Raw genomic sequence first — 9,667 nt, 5'->3', positions numbered from 1 at the left:
ATCCTGAGGATCCAAGGATACTTCTTTCACATCTTGTTCTCTAGCTTGTAGGACCTCCCTTGGTTGTTTCTGTAATTGCTATGCTGGAGTAGGCTTTTTCTCTCTGGCACGCTTCTTGGCTGCTGAGTACGAAGTTCCACAGATGTCTGATCCTCCGAAGATAAAGGCAATGACCTTTGCTCCGAGTGGTGCAGAAGGTTCCCTTTCAGGTATCTTGGCAGGATCCTGACTCTTGTTCTTGTTCCTTCTGAACAGTTCCTTCAGGTATCCTTTGCTGAGCAGGTATCCTATTTCCTACCGAAGTGCGATACAATCGTCAGTGCGACGGCCAAAGTCTTCATGGTATGCACACCATTTGGACATATGTTTGCTGGATCCGGACTTTTCATTTTTTTTGGGCCATCTAGACTTGTCGCCTAAATCCTGCATAGCACATATCACACCACTTATATCAATGTTAAAACAATATTCGGAAAGTTGAGAATATTCTTCATCATCTTCGTCTTCTTCCACAGCATTTATCCTGGGACTATCTTGTTTGGAATAAGGCATGGGTCTGGAGAATTTTTGTGGAGAGTCTGATTTTATGTTGGTAGACTCATATCCCGGGATAACCAAGCGTCCATGAGCCTTCTTGTCATCCTCCAGCCGTGTAAATCTTAAAGCCCCATTTCTGACTTCATCGAGATTCCTGCATGGTGTCATGACAAGATCGTCATAGAACGGGGAATCCTTCTTCAATCCCATATTGAGAGCTTCAACAGCAGCTGCCAAATCGAGGTTGGGGATGTCCAAATCTTCCCTGCTAAATCAAGTTATGTAATCCCTTAAGGATTTGAATTATTTTGTACAAATCACTTGTCATTTTCTCAAAAGATCTACTACAAGAAAACTGATTATTGAACAGGTTAATCAAATGAGCAAATGAAGTAATAGTATTGGAAGGAATACTCAATAACCATTTGAGAGCCGGTCCCATTAGTGTTGAACCGAACCCCTTGCATAAGCAAGCTTCTTTAATGTCAATGGGGATGGGGTTGATCTCCATCCTTTCTCTATACTGAGCTACGTGTTCCTCAGGATCCGTAGTGCCATAATACAACTTCATGCTGGGAGTTTGGAATTTCTTGGGGATCTCCACGTCGCATGTAGGCCAGGTGAACCTGGATAACCTGTGGCTCCCTGCTGGAACTTCTGCTATTGGATGTATTATCCCAGGGATATTGGAAATCATATCCTTCATTTTCTGCAATTCTCTCGCTATCTCAGGGGATATCCCCTTATCCTGCACAGAACCACGATTAGCAAATAAATCAGCATTAAGTAAATTTTTACCGAGATCGTGGTTAGGCATCTGGTATCCTGAGCCTTGACGACTAGTATCTCCAGTAAAAGTGGTTTCAGGGTACGGTGGCGTCTGCATAGGGATAGCATCCCCGACATGCAATTCAGAAGACACTATGGGAGATCCTGACGAGAATAAGCCGGCTGGCATGGTTAAATGAGGCGGCATGTTGATGGAGTCTTGCCTCGTAGGTCTGGATAGTTCCAAGGATACAAGAGGATAATTTCCACAGTATCCTGACTGTTGCTGAGACAGAGCCTTTGTTGACTGTGCCCCCAAGGATTCGTGATTCTGGAGGATAGATGATCCTGGAGAATCAAAATCAAGATCTCTGGGCATGAATGGAGTAACCTCCTGCCCTGACTTCTTTTTGATCTCTTCAATCTATTTGAATAACTTCAGGTTGGTCTTTTCTTGCTGCTCCATGTGAGTTTTTACCTGTTTCATCAAAGAAAAGAATATCACTGTTAGAAATAACCGGATCTACCCGTGTAGAGGTTCCCGAGTATGCTGGAAGTTCTCCTCTGGGCTGAGTGTTCTTCTTCGGAATTGGCAGAGGACTAGGGTTGACACTTGAAGTAGTGCTGACCACCGGAGCAAAGATGGAACTGGTTTTTGGTTGTAAAGACATGGTGAAGGGATGAAAGTTGTTGAAAATGAAACAAATGGTTTGAACGATTGAAGCACTGATTGTCCCACAGTGGAGCCAAATTGTTTTGGGTAAAAATCGACAAGTGCAATTTCGTAACCAAATTAGTAAGTGAGGTGCAGTGCTTGGTCAAAAATGAACGTAAAAATACTATAACACAAGGATTTGTTGTGAGGAAAAAACCCATTATCCTGAGGATAACAAGAAAAAAAACCCAGGCAGTGAAAAACTATCACCACCAGTTTATTAATTATCGAAAACGGTTACAAGTGTTGGAGCTATCTGGATCATGTTACGATGAACGATTACTGCTAAGTATCGGGTGCTAGAGTTGTGTGAGAAATGATCCAAGTTTAGCTCTATTTATACAATAATAAAGCTAACAATAATTCCAGAAAATCAGGAAATACTAGACTACTTCAAATTAGCCGTTAACTCCCCATTAAGCACGTTTTTGAAGTAGTGCTGACTGGTCCGAGTCTTCAGGAGATCATGTGAACGTTATATGACCTGGTAAACATCAAATAAAAGCGATTGAACCGTTAGTTAGACAATATAATAAGGATACTTGTTGCTCGTGAGGATACTATATCCTGAAGTTATCCTGCATATATCGCCTGTTTAGGATACCGAAAATCTGATGCCTAATTGCTCATGGTTGATTACAAGCGCCCGATTCGCTTGGCAATGGTTAATTGACACCTTACTTGTTCATGGTTTGATTTACTTATCGCATTTATTACATTCTGCTTATTTCTTTTATTTATTATATTAACATTATATATAGTGTCAAAATATGGTGATAAACTCACTCAACATGTGTTGTTGACAAACTTTATTTTCTACGCATATGCAGGTTGCCATTGAATTAAAGTTTGAAGTATGGACACTTAGAAAGACCTTAGAGTTTTAATGAAGACAATTATTATTTAAGACTCGTTTGATTTACCTGTTTTAAATTATTTATTTGTATTATGAATATATGTGCATTATATATGGAAATAATTAACTTAATAGATATTGTCACATTTTTATTTATGACAGTATCCTCGAGCTGTAAACAATCGGTTTGCACCCCGGCATTTCCGCCTTAGGTTGGGGTGTGACACGAACCGTACCTCCTATGCACCCCAAAGCATCCCAAATAACCCAAGAGCTCAAGGCTTTCATCCAAAACTTCTGAAATTGATTCTAAGCGATTTAGGGTTTCAAAACCGTTTTAAACAAAAATCACCACCTGTAGGACCCCGCGTGGTGCAAAGGGCTTGACCAAATGCGTCACGCGACGCGATCCTTATAACTTTTTTTAAAATAATAATCAAAGTATACACACGCAACTCAAGTAATCACATAACATGTACATGTAATCGTTTTGGGTTTGACATTTATCACCAATGTGTACTGTGACACCCTAACCTATGGTGGAAATGTGGGGTCGCAACTAATCGCACAGTAGCTCGTAAGACACTATTGATAACAAAGAAATTATCAAATTATTTAAATTTCCAATTAATCAAAGTACATCACCAATTAAAAAACAAACATTATCCAAACTAAACAAATTCAAAATAAATCATAATTATTTTTGTTGATATCCTAAAGGTAATCAGCTACTCGCTTGTCTTCACCTAACTCACGTAAACACCTTCAATATGTATGAAAATAATTTGATAAACACAAGGTTGGTGAGCAAAGCACAGTTTAATAGATATAATAATAAAATCAATTCCCATGTGGGTGCATAATCACAACAATTAACTTGTAACAATAACATATAAAAATTCGTTCATCATGACACTAGATCAAGCTACTAAGATGGCGTAAGATCTTACTAATGTGGATGATAATGAGGATGAGGACAAGGATGAGGTCACCAACAATAAAACATTTAAAAAATTAAGCACTTTACATTTTAACAAATAATTGAACAGCACGTATAAACACATGTAAAAGAATTTTAAATTTGAGGATGTAAAAGGATAACTTGAGGTTTATAAAATACATGTCACCAAAATATAAAAGTTAAAACAGGAAAGTGATTTACTCACCTTAAATATTGGCGAGTGAAAGAAGATGATAAAAAAGAAGAAAACCCACTTAAGCGAGCTGACCAAACCGAACTTAAGAAAACCCTAAAATTCAAATAAATATGACAAAATTTATACAAAACTAAAATGAATGAAAATTAGAAATAAAATATAAGTTTTAACTTAAATTAAAGAAAACAAACTTTAAGCGATTGTTCGGTTCGTAGTCGGTACGAATGTTATGAGACCAAATTTTGTTCCAACATATCCAAAACTTAATTATAAACATCAAACCTTGAAAATTCAGAAGCTAATTCGGGTCATTTTTTTGTGAAATTAAAAAGCCCCAATTAGTTTCCAATATAAACCCTAGATTGAGTTTGATTAAATTGAACATGAAATTCCTCAATTCCTTTGAAATTGATTGAGGGCTTTCATTCTAGGGCTTATAATAATTCATAGAGTAAAGTGTCATTTTCGTCCTTTTGGTTTGGCAAATAATACGAATTTAGTCCAAAAAGTTTATTTTTTGCATATAGACTCTCCACGTTTCTCAATTCTTGCCAATTACATCCAAATCACTAACCTCGTTAAATTTAATCGTTAAGTCAGGGGTAGACATGTCTTTTCACTATTTCTTTATTATATGAGTAAAGTGCCAAAATCGTCCCTGAGGTTTGGTCATATTTTCGAATTTCGTCCAAAAATATTTTTTTCGAGTAAAGTGCCAATTAACATTAACTTAGGGGTGTTACTGTCCTTTTATATATTTGTTTACGTTATTATTATTATTATGCTGAGCTAAACCCCTTATATGACAAAAAATAAAGAAGAATAAACAAACGGATAATATATTGGATTCAAACATAGGAATCGTGAAATGTTATATATGTTAGGGATGAGCAAAATCGGTACCGGTACCGAAATCGGTACCGATTTAGTACCGTCGGTACCAAGGTTTTGAGTATCCGGGACCGGTACGGTACCGGTATTTTCTGAATTTTACCTCAAATACCGGTACCGTCCCGGTACCGGTACCGAACCGAACATTTCGGTACCAGTACCGGTACCAAACATTTACGATTTTTGGGATCGGGATTTTTGGTACTGGTATCGGTCAGTACCGGTACGGTACCGAGCTCATCCCTAATATATATCATCAAACAAACACATAATAAGAATAATGTAAACAACATGTAAAAGGATAGTAACACCCATAAGTTAACGTTGAATTTAGACCGAGTTAACAATTTGGACGAAATTGGCAACGGTTGGGAAAAATCGAGGGTCTACTTGCGAAAAAAAATATTTTTGGACAAAATTCGCAAATATGACCAAACCTCAGGGACGATTTTGGCACTTTACTCATATAATAAAGAAATAGTGAAAAGACATGTCTACCCCTGACTTAACGATTAAATTTAACGAGGTTAGTGATTTGGATGTAATTGGCAAGAATTGAGAAACGTGGAGGGTCCATATGCAAAACATAAACTTTTTGGACTAAATTCGCATTATTTGCCAAACCACAATGACGAAAATGGCACTTTACTCTAATTCATAAAAACCAAAACTTACTGGTCAATTGATATAAAATATTGAAGAATTAATATCTAGACCCGTTTAACTTTGTGTGGTCAACTCTTGAAGAACACTTAGATTATGCTTAAAATCGTGAATGAGGGGGAGGTTTGATAGTGTGTAGCAGATTATGAACGAACTATAGACCTTGTATTTATAGGAGTCGGATTCTAGCTCATGTTTATTATGAATTTAGAGATAAAACCACTTTAAACTTGAACAGATGATAAGATAAAACACAAATTTGAGATAAACCTTGTAAATCCAGGATAAAGTTTAGTATTTTAGGATAGGATTTCACCTAGGATTATTGTAGAAACTCATAATTTGAATTACCAAGATGTTTAGATAGGAATCGGATGATAATCGAGCTGAACCGAGCCCACATGAGCTGAACCAGAACTGTTGCAGCTGCTGATTGACCCAACAATTTTGATTTTGACAATAATAGTCCATGCAGTTTATCCATTTGTCTCTATTTGCTATAACTTGATTTTTTAGATACTTTAACGAGCTGTGATGAGAAATGAACAAAATAAACTTCCATTAATAATATCAAGGCCCGAATTATAATACGGGTCGGTACAACGAAAACAGAAAATAACGAATGTTTACGGATCGATTCGTGTGTGTGTGTGATTCGTTACCGACTCGTGTAAATGCTATGCATGATTTGTAAGATAACAGAGTTTGAATTTGGTGGAGTTAACATGAAAATGCATGGTGTCACATCATTTTTTTTAATTTTCTTTTTATAATTAAATTAAACAAATAAAAACTCATTAAATTAAATAAAGAAATAAATACATTAATATTAAAAAAAAGAAATAGCGAAAAAAATTACATAACCAAAAAAAACCATAAACTTCACGCATTTTTTGTATTCGTTGTTGTTTCAATAATGCGACATCTTCGGTAAACCCTTTTGAGATAGGGATGAGATTAGGATGGTACCGGTACCGATCCCGAAAATCCCGATCCCGAAATTCGGAAATTGTTGGTATCGGTACCGAAATGTTCGATTCGGTACCGGTATTGGTTCGGTACCGGTACAGTACTGGTATTTCGTGAAAAATTCGGGAAATAACGGTACCATACCGAACCGTACCGATACCGAAAACTCAAAACTTTGTACCAATTCGTTACCGACGGTACCAATTCTGTACCCGTACCGAAAACGCTCATTCCTACTTTGAGACGAGGTACTCGTAGTCTCGTTCCATTTTCCGCAATTCAAATAGAATGGCAAGCCGATCGTCGGTGTCGTTTCTAGCATGAAGGGTAGCGAAACGTTCCACGCTTTGGGTTTAGAAACGACCGAACAAATCGTTTAGTCGGTTCAATTCGTCGTGGGCCCCCACATCTGCTCGTGTTGACGACGAACTCTCCACATTTTTTCCATTCTTTTTTCTTCCTCTCTCGGGGGGTCGGGCCAACTCTTGTACGTCGTCGTCCCCTAAATTAATCGCGTCTTCTTCAACGAGGTTGAATTTATGAGCATCGAAAGGTGTTGCGGGTGTGCTCGGATTTGTCGAAGACAAGGTCTTCGACCGTTTGGAGCCCGAATGATTCGCCGGATCATCGAGTGACCAGAAAGGTGGGTGCCCAGTTCTTATTTCAGACAAACCCAAAGTTTCTCTCAAGAAGTTAAATACTTAAATGCCTTCCCTTGCCTCCTATCTGGTTTCCCTTGCGTTCGAAAGTCGGTTAACGCTCAAGCTTGGGTGTTGGCGTCGTGTTGCCCGCTACTCCAACTGGTTCACTTAACTCCATTGTGTATCCCAGCGTATTTTTGGCATTCTTGGTTTATAACCTTCCAATAGACTTGAACCACATTTTTACCCCGGTAATCAACCGGATTGTCTGTTAGATGGAGCCAGACTTCAAATATTTTCTTCCAAAATATTCCGACGGCTTGAAAGTTTGCTAAAAATAAAATTATTTCACAATTAATATTAATTTTAAATAAATACTAAATAAAGTTAAATAAATACTTAATATAATAACTTACAAACTTCGGGATCCTCCGAAATGGCAATCCAAGTTCGTGTGAGAGCTAGTTCCTCCTCCGTCCACGGTGTGTACTCACGTGCCGTTGTCGACTCCCCCGGTTCCTTCTTTTTGTGATTACGGCTCGCCTTTAGGGTTGAATCGGAGAGACGCGCCGATTGAGTCTCTGGCTGGCTAGACCCGAACACCGGCATGGGTTTTGGGAGTTAAGCAAGTTGGCGTACATGGTTAAGTTCAGGTTGGGAAAAGGAAATGGATAGTTTAGGTTCGGTTGGTTTCCTGTGTTCAGGAAGTTGGTTTGTTGGTTTTGCGGAGTAGGGTGTTAGCCAAAACTGAGTCATGGATAGTTTAGGTTCGGTTGGTTTTGTGGAGCATGCTATTGCCCGAAACCGGGAATGGATGGTTCGGGTTGTTTATAGGATTCATTTTCGTAAGTATTTTGCCCCCCCTCCCCCCAACACCCTTTGTCACCCCTCTTATCGCGCGCGGGGGGGGGGGGGGTGGGGGTGGGCCCACTAAACTTGGACTTATAATTGAAATTGAGTCTAAACTATACTTTTCATCATTTACGTATATACTAAGTTTCATGCTTCGTCCTTATATTACAAAAAGAACAATAATCGTCCTTTGTCTAAATTTGTTTACATAATTCGTCCTTTTCACCTTTTAAGCTAGTCATGCGTATTGCATATAGGTAGTAAGTACATATTTTTGATAGAATTATTGTTAATTGTGTGGTTTGGATTTAAACTATCCAATATAATTTTTTTGAAAGGGGGTTTAAATTGAACAAATCTAATGTTTTATATTTGTTAATTAGTTTAAACTAGAAATATATCATTAAAATTCTAAGTTTTAAAAGTTCGATGATTTTGATGAGGCCGGGTGCCAAAATTTAATAGGCTTTAGCGTCAAATCTTATATAGCCGGTCGAGATTAGATAGTATATACTCTATTAAATAAAACTAATTAGGTCCGCCAAAGTAGCATCTGGCGGTGGAAAAGAGTAAGCCAGATTGCAAGTTTTCTTTGGTTTGAAAGAGGAAGCGGGAAGATAAGGATGCGGGTGTAGCTACGAAAGCGGTGTTAATGTTGCTTTTCCTAATGTTCCTTGTCCCGTGTTAATGTTGAGTCAGAAATTTACAAGGAAGATTGGAATCTTCTCAATCTTCTCAACCTTCTCAAGGAAATGGCTAAGTATGGACTTCGAGCAAGGTTGGACTTTCGAGCACCAATTTACTACCTCGAGCATGATGTCTTATGCTCATAAGACTATCTTCTGGAATTTCTTCTAAGTGCTGAAGGTTTCGAGCAAGCTACACTTCGTCAAGCAAGGATGTTCTTCATCGAGTATGGATTGTTATTCGAGCAAACAACTTAATCTATCCAGCTTAAACCAAGTCTTCCGAGCATATTGGTGGGTCGAGCATGGATACAATAAAAGAAGATCTCAAATGTTCTAAGTGTAAACTTCGAGCATGGTTCAATCCCGAGCAAGCGTCAGTAACTGAGTATGCTGAAGATTGTTCACAATAAGTCATAAGGCAGGATTGAAGAGATTAAGAAGAACATGCTTGCACGTTGAACATATTCGAGCAAAGCAAGGATAAGTTATGAAGATTAAAGTCTGCTGGAGAAAATTATTTTCTACTGAAAATATTCTAAGTAAAGTATGCTCGAAGACATGTTTCGAGCATGCTATACACTACAAGGTCTACTCGACAAGGAATTATCATACTCGAAGACCTGCTTACACTTGTATTTATTTTGTCATTCATTTTGTAATCATTACGATTTCCAAAAGGAATGTTTGTGCCTATAAATAGAATCCTAGGTTTCCCACACACGAAGACAAGTTTTCACGGATTAAAAGAGCGTAACAAACAGAGCGAATATTACTCATTTATGCTACCTCATACCGCCGCCGTCACGAAACCCTAGATATTCCTTGCTACCTTTTCACTGTTCATAAATGATATATTTAATATAGTAAATCTTTGTTTATTGCTTCTACTCATATTTGTCATTCTAATACTCATTCCCAATCTTTGAATA

This window comes from Bidens hawaiensis, unplaced genomic scaffold (assembly GCF_021521415.1).
Source record: "Bidens hawaiensis isolate Kalapana, Puna unplaced genomic scaffold, B.hawaiensis_p1.1 tig00050441_1, whole genome shotgun sequence".
NCBI classification, from domain to species: Eukaryota; Viridiplantae; Streptophyta; class Magnoliopsida; order Asterales; family Asteraceae; genus Bidens; species Bidens hawaiensis.
Note: the sequence above shows the minus strand (reverse complement) of the source record.